Genomic DNA, 15,907 nt, shown 5'->3' with positions numbered 1-15,907 from the left:
ATAGCCATTGAAAGTCAATATGTCCAGATCCCAGGCCTGCACTAGATGTCTGACCTTAGATTAGTTTTTTTTTAACCTCTCTTGTCCACAGAATAAAAATTTCAACTTAACAGGGTGATTGCAAGTATTAAATGAGACAAAAGAAATATGTAAATATATGAATGTCTACATGGGAGATAATATTCAATAAAATGGTAAAGGGGGTCCAATATAAGATGATGGAAGATGATTTGACTTTGGGAGGTGGACACACAATGCAATGTACAGATCATGTATCATAGAAATGTACACTTGAAACCTATATAATCTTATTAACTGTCATCCCAATAAATTTAATTTTAAAAACTAGATCTATAGTCACTGACAGAAACCAAAAATTAATTTAGCCTGATAAAAGGCGTTAGAATTTCAAGTCTATTCAATTTTGTGTTTTTGTAATGTTAACTGTTCATAATAAAAACGAGTGGCCTGGTGCATGAATTCATGCACATTGAAAGGAATTTGATTAGAAGAAATAATCGCTACTCACCCTTTCTCTATAATAGAAGTGTCAACCAAATTCATGATCGACAATGACAGATCAAAACACACACGTGTGATTGGTGCCAGCGAGAGCTTTATATGTATGTGTGTGCACGAGTCAACTGAGCCTTTTATAGATATAGAATAAACTTGCTTAATTAGACCTGCTTTCTGATTTAGATAAACTTTTTCCAGCCCAGTGAAGCACCCCAACTTCTCTTTCAGGTAATTGTCAGCAACGCAGCAGTAAACATCAACATGAAGCAGATTATTATTGTAGATCACATAAGGAGACAAAGGGTAAAATATTTAACTGTAGCAGTGTTTGATTGTATTCTCTGCAGTGAGAAAACCTGAAGTCATTGTCAAGGTCCACCATTTCTTAATTCTTTTCAGTCGGGTCAAGTTTCTAAACTTTCTAAATCTCCGTTTTCCAGCTAATGAAAAGAAAATAGGATTCCACCGAGTCTCCTATCTACCTACTCCAGGACTTCTGTGAGGATCAGTTAAGATGAGGCATGGGAAAACGCTTCATAGACATTTGGTTAAAGCGTAAAATGTTTCTACCTGGCTATACAGCAAGTCATGTTCCTGGGCTGAAGAAACTGCAAGGAGGCTACCATCACTAGGGAGAGGAAGCCGGGTGTTACTACGTGATGTCATTACCTGGATGGATAATTAGCATATTAGCCTTTTATATATATACTAGGAGCCCAGAGCATGATTCAAAATCACAAGGCACTGCCCACACTCCGTTCTGGCCCTGCCTCCCTCTCTTGCCCTTGAAGCAGCTGCAGCCGCTGCTGATCAGGCCCTCCCCCAGTGCAGGCTCGTGGAGGCTCCTGCCGCCCCACTCCTGACGCTGCACGCACAACCTCCTCCTGTCTGGTCAACCCGTTACAGCGTCCTGGTTAATTAGCATATTTCTCTATTTTATATATATAGATAGATTGTAACCTAAAAATCTTTCCACATCCTCTGTCCCCAACCCTTTGTCCCTTTTGTTTTTCCCTCTTCCTGTCTCCTTTCGCAAGAGTAGTAAACATGAGTTAAGGTGAGAGCTGTCAAGTGGAACCCCGTATGAAAACAGCCCCCAAAGACTTGGCTTCTATCTTGCAAGCTTGAAGGCCAGAGAGCAGCAGAGTTGAGTGTCCCACTAAAATAATAGCCAACCTTTTAGCATCCACTTTAAAATAAAAAATGTCATCATTTTCAAATGCCAAATCCATAATTTTACTGGACTCCCCTTCTGCCTCAGATTCTTAAACAGTGGAGATTTGACATTTCTTTAGTTCTGCCACCTAGAAACCCAAAGTCATAGCCCTAACTTCAGATCACCTTCTGAAGTGGGTGACAGGTCCATAGGCTGTAACACCAGACCGGCCAGAATTTGAATCGCAGTGCTTCATACTGATAAGCTCAGTCACCTTTGGAAAGTTCCTTCCCCACTCAGCTTCTTAGAGGTGAAATGAAAGTTCTAAATCACAGGATTATCAGTGTATTGCCAGGTAGCAAAGGTACCAGCCTGTGTCCATAGGTACCTGGGATCAGCCTGCCAGGTGGTTGCCGAATGGCTGACTTGGGGAGGAGGGATGGCAAGGTCAGCCTGGGTCTTCTTCCAAAAATCGAACAGTCCTAGGACTATCACCATCATAGTCTGGGAAGCAAGGGCTTGGGAAAAGGAGTAGGAGGATGTTATAAATATGGGGGAGTGTCTAATAGAAGACAAAATCTCCTCTCCACTTAAAAGAAAGGGGACTGGAAAGAGTATAACATTCCCCAAACCACAGCTGAGAAATTCAGAAATTTCTGGGAGCCTGGCAACCCCCAGCAGAGCCCCTGCCCTCCACTGGCTCAGACCCAGGAGAGGAATAGCCAGACCACCAATCCCAAAACCCCAAAGGTTTCCAGTAAGAGACTCACATTGAAGCCCAGCTGCGTAACTGGGGGGGGGGGGGGGGGGCTGGAAGAGGACGTTCTTGTAGGTGTTGGTGCGATCTGCACATCTCATTCCACCCCACACTTCCAGGCTACCTTGTCCTCTCTCCTGTTGCCTGCTCTCAGATCTTAGCGGCCCACGGATGCATATGGGAGAATGGCTGCCTCTACTATGACAAAGGTAAGAATCAAACCAAGGTGTGTTTGCTTCCCTGAGCAAAAGCAACCGCTCTGCAAACACACGTAGCCTTGTTTCAGCACAGATGTCAGGAACGTGGAGCCTGTAAATCTGCCCAGGCAGTTCTGTTCTTGAATCATCAAGAACAACCTAGTGGGTGGAACAAGAATATGAAATTGCTGTGTGCACTCATGTTTTGTTTATGAAGCAGTCATTTCTACGTGTGTTTTCTTTTTTTAAGAAGCATCTTTTCTATGTTTGCCTTTTAACACCCCACCTTCCTTCCTGTCTCCGGCTCTCCCACACCCAATAAAAGGAAACATGGAAAGCTTTACAAAAATGTCTGCAAGAAAGAAAAATAATGCCTGCAAGTTTAAAGAACGGGTGGCATTAACTGTCTCTCTAAACCAGCGGTTCTCAACCTGTGGGTCGCGACCCCTTTGGCGGTCGAACGGCCCTTTCACAGGGGTCGCCTAAGACGATCCTGCATATCAGATATTTACATTACGATTCATAACAGTAGCAACATTACAGTGATGAAGTAGCAACGAAATAATTTTATGGTTGGGTCACAACATGAGGAACTGTAAAGGGCCAGAAGGTTGAGAACCACTGCTCTAAACCAATGCCATGTACTCAACAGAAATGAATGATTTAGTACTATGAGTAACACAGGGAACAAGTGGCCTTGAACATTGTGTATTGTTTAAAAAGCTCATAACACCAGCTCCCAAATCATAAAAATTGCTTTCCTTTTTCCCTCATTGGGCAATGAGGGCCTTGTTAACCCAGTGAATTGCAAGTTCAGTGGTGCTGGGGATGTGAAGGGCAGCATAGGGAATAGAGCCAATAATACTATAGCAACTGTGTGTAGTGTCTGGTGGGTATTTGGCTTCTCGGCGGGAATCACTTGGTAAGTCATAGACATGCCTAACCATTGTGCTAAACACCTGAAAGTAAGATAATATTGAATATCAGCTGTAAATGAAAAAAAAAATAAAGCAAATTCTGTGGTGCTAAGTATCAGCAGGATTTAAGGAGTGGTTTATGCACCTGCCGCAGGATGCTTCCCTTAACTTCACTGTGACTCTGTTTCTTTATCTATAAAATGGCCATCATATCCACTTGGTCACGATTGAGTGCCTCATTGGACAGTAACAGTTGTAGCAACTGGGCAGACAGGATGGAGTAGTCTTTTGCCAAATCCTATGAATCCTTTCTTCTGATATACCCCTCCCTCAGCCTTGGCACAAAGGCAACACCCAAAAAATGACGGTTCTCAGACTTACCATGGCAATAATAACCCCAATTCATGCCCCAGGCTCTCAGAATCTCCAGCAGTTTCTGCCCATGTCTAGACTGACCTGCCCAGCTTGCTCCACCCCACCCCCCACCCTGACTCTCTCCACCCTAAAAGGGGTGTGTGGCCCTAACCGGTTTGGCTCAGTGGATAGGGCGTCAGCCTGCGGACTGAAGAGTCCCAGGTTCAGTTCTGGTCAAGGGCATGTACCTTGGTTGCGGGCACGTCCCCAGTAGGGAGTGTGCAGGAGGCAGCTGATCGATGTTTCTCTCTCATCGATGTTTCTAACTCTCTATCCCTCTCCCTCTCCCTTCCTCTCTGTAAAAAATCAATAAAAATTTAAAAAATAAAATAAAAGGGGTGTGTGTGTGTTTGGCCAGCTCTGATGCTGTATTTGCCATCTGGGTGCATCTTACTTTATTGCATGTTTCTCTCCTTGTTTCTGTCCTCTGGGCATGGTGCTTTCGGGCACTTGGCCCCAGACACGGTCCCTGTGGCACATCACCATGCGTCCCCTTGTTTGGGGCAGCTGGCTTGCTGCTAGAGGGAAGATCGTGGTGGCATCAGGTGCTTTAAAAGAGGGAGGGAGCGATGGCATTAAATGTTCTCTCAGGAAAATGAGCTTGGTTTTTAAAAAATGTTCCCTGGAACGGATCTAATCACTTCGTTTCATAATCATTTCTCCTCTGCGCTACTTGCAAGGATCCTTTCAGAAACAATAAGCTATGACTGCTTTTCAGGAGGCTAACGAGACCACACTGTCAGAGTGCTTTCATCCAGGGGAGGGCTTTGCAGGCTTTACCCACAACATAAACAGGTCCAGGGAAGCCTCCCAGCCAGGCGCTGGAGGGGGCCGGGAGGGACACACACAGGTGGGGGCAAAGCGAGAACAAGGCCAGGCCTGGAAACGGCTTAGGAGGCCGCTGGGGGCTGTGAGCCTCCAAACCCTCCCCTCCCTGGGAGAATTCAAAGAGGCACTTTGCCTTTTGACTGAAAGCATGTCCAGCCAGCACTCAGTGTCCCACCGCGGGAATGCTAACCGGGCCAGCAGGCCGACTTCCTTCAAGCTCTGGGAGCCTGGGGGCTGTCCATCCCCAGCCAAGCTCGCTCCAGGAGCCGATCAAATTCGAGGACTGAGAGCAGCAGCCACCGACTTTTCCAAGAGAGCTGTAATGCTGTCCGTCAACTAGCACTTAATTTCCGGTGGGTTGTAAAAGTGCCATTTATCCTGTGAGCTTCGGGGCCGGCAGCCCGGTCGGGTTCTAAGTTAAACGATGCAAGAGTAACTACTCTCAGGGAGGATTTTGTGCATCAGAATTAAAAACAAAGCAAAAAAAGAGAGACTAAATCTACTTTTATATTGATTGCAAATATTGCAGCAAAGGACTCTGCGTCCATTAAATTTCCATGATGAAGCCTCGTGTAACCTGAGTGGGCCGCTGGAGGCCAGCAGCCATTTAGCAGCACCTCGTGGGCGCAAATGGAGCTTCACTCTTAGGACCTGGCAGGCTGCTCAGGCCAAGTTTTAGCCACTTCAACACTATCCCACCCATAAGGGGGGCCCCAGGGAATAGGGGTGGAGTGAGGCTGAGAAGGCTCTGCGGTGGCTCCTGGGGCAGTTGGAAGGACAGCAGCGGCAGCCTGACACAGGGAGGCCCAAATGCTCATCTGCTGCCCTCGGACATTTACACACCCCTCCTGGGCTTGCAGGCCTCTGATTTAGAAAGTCATGGGGAACTTGTCATTTCTAAGAAGGGCCCCTTAAGAAAGAAACCACTGCCCGGCCGGCGTGGCTCAGTGGTTGAGCGTTGACCTATGAACCGGGAGGTCACTGTTTGATTCTTGGTCGGGGCACATGCCCAGGTTGCGGGCTCGATCCCTGGTGTGCGGCCCTGCAGGAGGCAGCTGATCCATGATTCTCTCTCATCATCGATATTTCTATCTCTCGCTCCCTGAAATCCATAAAAATATATTTTTAAAAAAGAAAAAAAAAGAACTTCATGTCACCATGTAGCTGAAACATTGGGTGGTGGGGTCTGTAAATGGTAGGGTTTGGGAAAGAGGAGATTAAGGGGGAAAAATACAAAGTGTTTCATGGACTTGTTATTTAAGTTACTTAAAGAATACAAAAATGCTGTTCAATAAATATTACCCCAAAATGCACAAATTAACTTTGACCATAAACGTGGGTTAGCAATCCGATAGCACTGAGGTGACGGTAATGTCCGATGTCTGTGCCGGCCACATGTCGTCACTGAGCACTTGAAACATGGCTATCACAGCTGAAGGCCTTAATTTGTAATTTTAAAACATTTTAACTTTAATTGAGATAGCCACCTATGGCTAGTGGCCTTGATATTGCGTAGCACAGGTTTAAGGGAACCAAGGTGGGAAAGAGAAAGGAGACACAAGAACAACTTTCCTTTTTTTAAAAAACATATTTTTATTGATTTCAGAGAGGAAGGGAGAGGGAGAGATAGAAACATCAATGATGAGAGAGAATCATTGACCAGCTGCTTCCTGCATGCCCCCTACTGGGGATCGAGCTTGCAACCCAGGCACATGTCCTTGAGGGGAATCAAACCCACGACCCTTCAGTCCACAGGCCGACGCTCTATCCACTGAGCCAAGCGATTAGGGCAACAACTTCCCTTTTTGTCCAAGTCCTGAGAGAAGGAAATCCAACTCATTTGCTAATCAATTCAGGCCACAGGAGTAAAAAAATAATTTCAATTTGCACTGAAAGTGCTTTAATGCCTGTCTAAATGTTGAACCATAATTGCTTTTCTTTTTCATAATTTCAGTGGGGAAAGCACCATTTTATGCTTTTGAAAAACAGCAATGTCCTTCTTGGTATGTGCCCACCATTAATATCTCCATCTTCCAGCCATGTAGAGCTTTGCCTCTGTAGGCTTCTAACATTATTTTTACAGCCTGAAGCATAGAGTTCTCCCATTGCTAATGACAGGTCAGCTTTCCTGCCTTGAGTTAGACAACTATTCCACCCGATAGTTCACTGCACTTCAACATTTCTCCAGGTGACAACTTACTCCTCTGAGAAACCTTCCCGTACTGCTGATTGTGGCTCCGTAACCAACTCGTGCCCCAGATTTGAGCGCCACCCCTGGGCCTGGGCCAGTCCCCTGAGGATGAAGTGGCCACTGCCCACAGACAGCTGGCACCAGGGAAAAAACAGTACATGGGCCTCCAGATTCCCTCTCCCCCGCATGGCCCAAGCCCCCAGCAGCCCCGGTGGAGTAGACCCTGAAGCCCTGGCCTCACCCTTTGCCAGGGGCAAAGGTTGAGAAGAGGGGACATGATTGAGGTGGAACAAGAAGTGGGGCGGGTGGTGGTGGGGGGGGGGGTGTCTCAAACAGGGCACAGGCTGGGAGGCAGGAGAGGAAGCGGGGGTGAGGCTCCTCTGGTTAAAAACAAACTATTGAAAGATCCAGTAAAGCTAGCAGCTTGGAGCCTTGCGTCTGAGCCAGACAAGACGCTTTTAAAAATCCATGAAGGGCAAACATCGCACAACAACACTCTCTGATGTCAGGGCTCTGCCCAGTCCTGTGATAAGTGCCCGGGCCCCTAAGTGGTGGGGAGGGGCGAGGGATGTCCCAGCCAGCTCTGCAGTGGGAAGAGCACAGACAGGCCAGCCCACGCGATGTGGGTCTGGACAGGCAGCTCAGCCAGGCCTGCTTAATTGATACCGGCTCCTAATGAGCAGGATAAACACCATTTGGGACCATTTGCTGTGAAATGGACTGGGGTGTATGAGAAATCGGCCTCGTATGAGCAGAAAACACACACGTTGGCAGAAAATAATGTGCTGGAAAAGTTTTAAATTGAAGACGTGCCGTTCTGAGTCTGCAGAGGCGTTAATGCTTATGTAATTAATCATTTCATATTTGAAGATTGGGATTTTTTTTCCCTTTTAATTAATTAGCCAGCAGAGTCATTATAGTACATTTTTCATGTCAGAAAGGCAGTGGGTTCTCAGAGGAGGGAGGGGCCGTGACGGCAGCAGTAGTGATGCAGTTGCTGGGAAAGTACAGGGAACCCCGTCTTCTCTGTGCTGGGAAAAGTACAGGAAACCACCGTCGTCTCTGCCCAAAAAAATCCTCTGTGCAGGTACTAGGAACGCAGAACTGGTCAAAATGCAGGGGATTTACCCAAACCCCATGAATGCAAGACTCACTGGTGCTCACTTTCTCAGAACCTTTATTTAGCCCCTTACCAAGAGTTGTGGCCTGCTTGGCCAATGGATTTGTCTTTTAGTAGAAAGAGGGTGTAGCATGAGGGCTACAGATTAGACTCTGAAGCCTCTTTGTGCCTCAGTTTCCTGCTCTGTGCAATGAGAATAATAGTAGTACCTACCTGAGGGTTGGTAGAGGAGAAAATAAAATAATGCATATAAACTACTTACTTAAGTGCCTAGCACATATTGTATTCTTCTGTATTTTTATAACAAATGTGTTGCTTTTGTAAAATAAAAAATAAAAAAATTTAAGCAACATTTCTAACATTTAACTTCCTAAGTTTCATAGGTTCAAGGAACCAGGTCCAAGAGGTGCATCCATATATGTTTGAACTGAAACCTTCCTACGGTTCTGTTGCTTCCTGTGTGACAGGGGCCCAGCAGAAATGAATCGAGCATGTCTGCCTTTCTGTTCAGAAGCAGCCAGCACCTGCCGCAGGGTCTGCTAAGAAGCCCAAGGGAAGACCACAGGAGTGTAAGATGCTTGCCGTCTTGTTGCAGCTCAGCTCACACAACACATGGTGAGGGTGCCACAGAGGGATTAACGGAAGGGTGGCATTATGTATGTGGGTGGGATCTGGGTACTTTGGAGACAAGGTTGCCACAGTTTTGCAGTCTCTCTTGCAGTAGTGGCAGCGGTGGTGGGTGGGTCTGCTGAGCTGACCTTGACAGATGAGGAGAATTAAATGGGGATGTTGGGGGAGGAAGTCGGGCAGAATGTCGGGCTCTGGGATAGTGTGGTTACAGGCCCTGAGGTGAAATGTTAGGGCTGTGGGGACACTGCCTGGCAGGAAATGAGACAGAAATATAGAAGACTCAAATGGGGGGCGGGGGGGGGGGATGTCAATCAGGGGAAAAGCAGACATATGTAAAACTTTAGACAATAAAAAAAGGACTCAAATAAACAGGAAATAAGGTAACGTTTGTGTCTTGACTTCAAAAATAATGTCCGTTCTTTAAAGAATTTGTGATATATATAGATTATAGGTAGATACTTTTTTTTACCAAAACAAAACGATGTTATACAACTTTCTATTTTCTAAATGATATATGTCAAGACCTTTCTCTTTCTGTATGCATATGCATGCATGCCCACACAAACCCTTATCAATATACTCCATTTGTATGAATGTGGCGATTTATTTTAACCCTATTGATGAATAATTGCCTACCTTTTATTATTATATATCATTATAAAGAGTGCTATGAAAAAGTATCTTTGCACACATGCCTTTACACACTCATAGGAGAAGTGAAGTTGCTGAACTGATGACCAGGCACATTTATATTTTGTTGCCAAGTTACTCTCCAGAAAGGTTGTGACCATCCCCCACCTGCACCCCCAGGTTGTGTGGGAGAAATGCAGGCTTCAGCATGGAGCTCAAGCCTCTCCCCCCAACGTAGTGGCTGCCCCCTGCTTGATCTCACTAAACCTCATCCCCTGTCAGGAATAAGGATGACAAAACTGACATCAAAAGTTGCTATGAGTGCGATGCCAGAGAATCCATCACCAAGTCACTACCACAGTGGCTGAGACGTTATAAGCACCCCAACAAAGTCAGCTGCCATTATTATCTTTCAAATTTTAGCTAATCTGATAGGCAAAAAACTTTTGTTTTAATTTGCATTTCTTAACCACGAAGGTGAGTATGACAACTTCTCCTAAGAGTGTTGTTGGCTTCCCAGTGATGTCTTCATATGGTCTCTGGATGGGGAAAGCCACATGCCAATCTAGTCACAGTTGCCTGCTCCCCAGAGCTGACTTGGGAAGGACCTGTACCTGCCACAGCTGTGCCCCTGGAGAGCCCTGCTACTATTTAGACCTCCCCTTCTTCATCCTCAGGGATGCCCTGGGGCTGGGCTTAGAGGCCTGGGATACTTGAGGTACCTGATGATCAGAGGGGCTGTTTTCCAAGGGACTGGGCACCTGAGAGAGGGTCTCAGGAGGCCTGGGGACCCTTGATGGGGGCACCCCCAGATACTAGCGGGTTGTCAAGTTTAGCAAATAGTAATCCAGGATACTGTTAAATTTGAAATACAGATAAACAACCAATAATACCAAAAACAAAATTTTAATTTTTTTGTTTTTCTGAAATTCTAATTTAGCTGGGTGTTCTGTATTTTATCTGGTAATAGGTTTTTTGGGGTTTTAAAATTAACCTTCTGTATTAGTTTCCTATTGCTACTATAGCAGATTACCAGAAACTTAGTGGCTTCAGACCATATAAATTTACTCTTTCATAATTCTGGTGGTCAGAAGTCCAAAATCAGCTTCACTGGACTACAGTCAAGGTATTGGCAGGGCTGGTTCCTTTTCCAGGTTCTCAAGGACGCCTTCATTCTTCGCCTCCTGGCCCCTTCCTCTGTCTTCAAAGCTAGCAGCATAGTAGCTTCCTTAAATCTCTCTCACTACTCTGACATTCTGCCTCCCTCTTATAAGGACTCTTGAGATTATCTTGAGCCAAAAAAAAATGATATTATACTGTTATGGTATAATAGTATACCATAATAAATGGAAAATCTCCCCATTCCAAAACCTGTAGTTTAAGCGTATCTACTGTCTCTTGTATCATGTGGAGTAACGTATCCACAGGTTCTGGAATTAGGACATGGACATTTCTGGGGGGCCATAGTCAACCTATTACACCTGCCTGGCAACCATCCTACGTTTCATTATTTCTATTACAAAAGGGATCCTGAGTCCCAAACTCCAACACCAACCTTCTTCCCCAGTCTGTGTAATAGCACTTGGCATACTACGGGGTGTCCCCCGAAAAATGTATACAACACTTTGAATAAGTATATATTCCAAAGGGTTAAATCTGACAAGGAAGACACATCAATCGAGCTATCGGCTGTTAAAGTGTGTATACATTTTGGGGGGACACCCTGTATATTGTAACTATTTCACAAATGTCTGTCTCTGTCTCCCTACTCCCTTGCTTTGAGGCCAGAGACAAGAGCTATTCGTTTCAGTCTGCCCTGTGCTTGACACAACGATGACTGACACCTGTTCGTGAGCAGATGCTGATTGAATACGTATCGCATTGTACACTAGGGTGTGCCTCTAAAACGCATTTATATTATGGAAATCAACAAGAAGCTGTGTTGGGTGGGAATGGGACTCGCCGGGAAGAGAAATGGGCTCTGGACCAGAGAGCTGAGCAGCAAATGGAGCACATTGATCAGAGAGGCCTGGGGAGGGGGGGAAAGAATGAGGCGGAAGGGCAGGTGTACCCCAAACCCTGGCCCCTCCCTGGGTCCCAGGTGCAGGCAGTGTAAATCTAGGAGGTGGTTAGGAGTGTGGTAGGGTTCCCCAAGCATACCCAGAGGCAAGAATTTGGGAGATGAGCCAGGAAGCACAGAGAAGGAATAGTATAATGAGATTGGAAGGGAGAAAGCCAATTAAGGGTGTATCGATGGGCGCCTAGGGCTCAGCCTCCTGGGGGCCCCTCAGAATTGCCTCACAGAGATGGATCTACGGGCACATGCATTGCCCCTTGTTTGTGCCGTGCACATGAGACCTGTTAGAGGTGACTGAGCAAGGGCCCAGGGGCATTTGATGGGCACCAACGTTGTCTGCTCAGCGTTATTATGAGGTGGGGTTACAGGGGTGCATACCTTCCATTTTATTTACTTTTGTAATATTCTAAAATGTTATGAAGTTTTACACAAGAGAGAAATATTTCTATTTTGTAATAAGTATAATTATAGAAAATAAACATTCTCCTACTCTGCCATCCTTGAGAAGGACTGGTTTTCAGCCTCCGAGGCAGCTGCCACCTTGATTCTCCTAGGCTGATATTGGTCCAGGAAAATAAAATGTGTGATGCCTGTGGTGAACTAAAATTCTCCTCTTTGTCCCCCGCCCCTCGCTGGCCTCGATCTCTGTACCGTTTTTCAGTTTCCGGTCACAGTTCATCAGAGTCCCACTCTGATAACGAGTTGTCTCTGCTCAAAAGAAAAGACGTCTCAGTAATTACACATTCACAGAGTTCATTCTGTTAGGGCAAACTCTTTTTTTTTCTCGTTATAATTAAAAATTTTTTAATCTGCCTATTTTCAGACAATACATACGCCACACTGGGACTTGTGTATTTGAGCATCTGAATTCACTCCTTGATGGCACCCATGAATAAAGCCTAGCTGTCGTAAGTGACAGGACCCTTCAGAGTGTGGAGGACTCGCGCGAACCACCAGGCTCTGTGCCAGTGGAATGCCACCCCTCGGGGTTGAAGACGAGATACCCGGGCGCTCCCAGCAGTCCCTGTTCCCAGGGGCAAATGCAGAAGAACAGCTCTTCCTGAGACACCCCCGTTTGGGTGGGCAAACCGAAGGCACTGGAGTCACATCTCCTGTCTAGTTTCCTGAAGAGAAAGTATAAAAGGATACGGAACACTTTTTTTCCTCTTGTTTCATCCCAGAAATTCTTGTGGAGCAACTACGATGGGCCAGGCACTGTGCTAAGCATTCAATCAAAGACTGAATGTGCATTGCTTTTCCCAGGAGGAATAAAATGTGTGATGCCTGGGATGTTATCTGGTGAGCTCGGAAATGGAACGAACAAGGGCGGGGAGGAAACAGAGAGAAAAGGAGCGAGGGAGAAGTGATCCCCGCAGTAGAGAAACACCGGAGTCAGAGCGGCGCTGACTGCTAACCGCTGGTGACTGACAAAGTTTAGAAATAGGCTGCACTGCATACTATCTAAAACCTTACGTGTTTCCATAAATAAGCATCACACAACCACACACACAGAGACACACACATGCACACACACAGTCCAGTATGCTCTACTAGCCTGCCGCATGCAGTAGAGAAGGAGGGTTGCATTTTTCTTTACTTTGGCAGATCTGAATTTAGCTCTAGAGCAGCGGTTCTCAACCTGTGGATCGCGACCCCTTTGGGGGTCGCACGACCCTTTCACAGGGGTCGCCTAAGACCATCGGAAAACACATATATAATTACATATTGTTTTTGTGATGAATCACTATGCTTTAATTATGTTCAATTTGTAACAATGAAAATACATCCTGCATATCAGATATTTACATTACGATTCATAACAGTAGCAAAATTACAGTTATGAAGTAGCAACGAAAATAATTTTATGGTTGGGTGTCACCACAACATGAGGAACTGTATTAAAGGGTCGCAGCATTAGGGAGGTTGAGAACCACTGCTCTAGAATCTCATCATCACAAAACCTGGTCCTTGTCATGTGTGTGTCCCTCATGTACCCGGCCCTGGCAGTGGGGGGAGCAGGCCAACCCACTAGCACGGTCTAGAGCCCAGGCCTGGGGTCCCGAGCCAGCTGTCCTCGGACCGCCCACCATTCTGCCCTTCAACTGCACAGTCTGTCTTTGCAAAAACAATGGGCATTCAGTTTTCAGGGGATGGACACCAAGTGCAAAATATTTACCACCCAGAAGTTAAACTTCGGCACAAAATCGGTTGCCTCCTCAGTGAATTCAATTCAATTAGCTGCCTCCTTATCTTAGCTGTGCATTGTAATAAACAGCAATGCTCCCCTCTGCCAATTCCTCTATAAGGGGCGGGGGGGGGGGGCAGATGGACATTTGGTGGGATTCGCTGTTGGCAGAATATCGCTGCAGGATGATCTCCTCAGCGGCAAGGACATTCACTTCCACTGAGGATTTTGCTCCCTTTCCCCCTCCCAGCATCAACACTCAGCCTCGGTGAGCAGTGGGAGACCACTCACTCTGACAACTTTCTCTGCCACTGACATTATCTCCTAATTATCTTCTCAGCAGCGATGGCCGGGTACCAGTCCGCAACTAGTGCAGGATGATTATTTTACCTGATTTGATTGGGCGAGAGGAAAGTCTGTCATTCTGTGAGCTGCTTGGGCCCTTACCATTTTCCCAAAGGAACCTACATAATGTTCACAACCATCCAAAGGGAGAAAACACACTCATTACTTCAAACGACCTTTACTCAGAAAACAAAAGCACACGTTTTTTCGGCCAGATGAGTATGCTCTTGTGACCGGTAACTCTTGTCCTCAGCGGAGCTTCTGAGAACCAGATTAATAGCCTGGAATAAAGCCCAAAGACCCGCCTTTGTTCTATGACAAGCACCCTGGGCGAGGCGGGGGGAGGGGGAGGGGAGGATGCACTACTGTCTTCAAAAAAGAATCTTTATATTTTTAGAACAAATGACTTTTTCCTACAGCCTTGAGGTGTGCAGCTATAGTCGGTGGCAAGCTCTGAGAAGGAAAGTGGGCAGGTTGGCTGGAAATCAAGAGGTGGTGTTAGAGGTGGACTCCGATGGGTCTGTCATCGCCCTGTGTCTGTCCTCGGAGGAAGCAGGCTGGAAGCCACCCCCAAGCCCTCTTCCCGGCCTCAAGCCCCTCCCCCGGTCTCTGGTGACTCTGGTCACCTCTTGGTGACCTGAGCCAGTTTCGAGACCTAAGCCCCTTTGTCTTCTCCACGGCCATCGGGGAGCCCGTTGGTCAGATAAACGGAGTCTGAAACCCCCGAGTCTTGGTTAGCTCGCCTGGTTTCATAAACCCAGAATCCCGGCCACCAAGCCGGTCGTTCAGGGGAAACCAATAAAGGGCTGGGAATGGACTTTGCTTTTACACCAATGGAAATGCCACCCAGAGTGCCTGTGCCATGGGGTAAGGTGTCCCACGGAGTCCCACTGCCAACTAGTGAGCTGCCCTCCTGGACTTTCCTCTCCGGAGACAGCCCCAAGGACGGGCACAGGCCTGAGGATTTGGTTTAAGGCACACCACAATGCTTCTTTTTCTTTTTTAATTTTGATTTATTGATTTGAGAGAGAGAAAGGGAGAAAGGAAGAGAGGGAGAGAGAGAGATTTGGTGCCCCACTTATTCATGCATTCCTTGGTTGCTTCTTGTGTGTGTGTGTGTGTGTGAGAGAGAGAGAGAGAGAGAGAGAGAGAGAGAGAGAGAGAGAGAGAGAGATTTGGTGCCCCACTATTTATGCATTCATTGGTTGTGTCTTGTATGTGCCCTGAGCGGGGAGCAAACCTGCAACCTTGGTGTATTGGGACAATGCTCTAACCAACTGAGCTACGAAGCCAGGCTAAGGCACACCACAGTGCTTCTTAGTTCCTAAATATATGACACCAGCTTTTAGACCTCCAGCCCACAGCAGCCTTGAGGGTTTCCTAGAACTTCGCGTTGGAGTTGAATCCAGTTCTGGTTCGACTCAACCTACTCTGCAGTTGTCTAAACACCACCTAGATCTTGAGGGCTGTTTTCTTTCATTTTACAAAAATAAAGTCATTAGAGCCCTGGCCGGTGTGCTCAGTGGTTAGAGGGTCAGTCTGGGTACCCAAGGGTCATAGGTTCAATTCCCGGTCAAGGGCACGTACCTGGGTTGCAGGGTGAGGATCAACAAAATATAAAAATAAAAAATAGTTATTAGAGCAACCTCTCCAGCCATCAGCTCACTGGCCATTAAACCTCAGAACAGTTCAGGTGAAAGGGACTGTCTAAATGAAAAACCATCATTAACGATTCTATTACTGGCTTTACGAGAGGAAATGTTGGAGGAGTGTGTCATAAACCTTACACTGAAAAGCTTCCCTTCCAAAAATACAGCAGCCGGGTGCTCCTCCAGGCCTTCCCCTCCCCCTGCCCCCTGCCCTCCCAGCTCTGCAGGGCGCCAGCCTCGCCAGTGTGGGAGCTTCGGGACTGTGGTCCTGAGCAAGGCTGCTGCTGCCCCT

Source organism: Myotis nattereri, assembly GCF_964212035.1.
Source record: "Myotis nattereri genome assembly, chromosome: 10".
In the NCBI taxonomy this organism is placed as follows: Eukaryota; Metazoa; Chordata; class Mammalia; order Chiroptera; family Vespertilionidae; genus Myotis; species Myotis nattereri.
The sequence above is the reverse complement of the archived record's forward strand: the minus strand, read 5'-3'. Positions refer to the sequence as shown.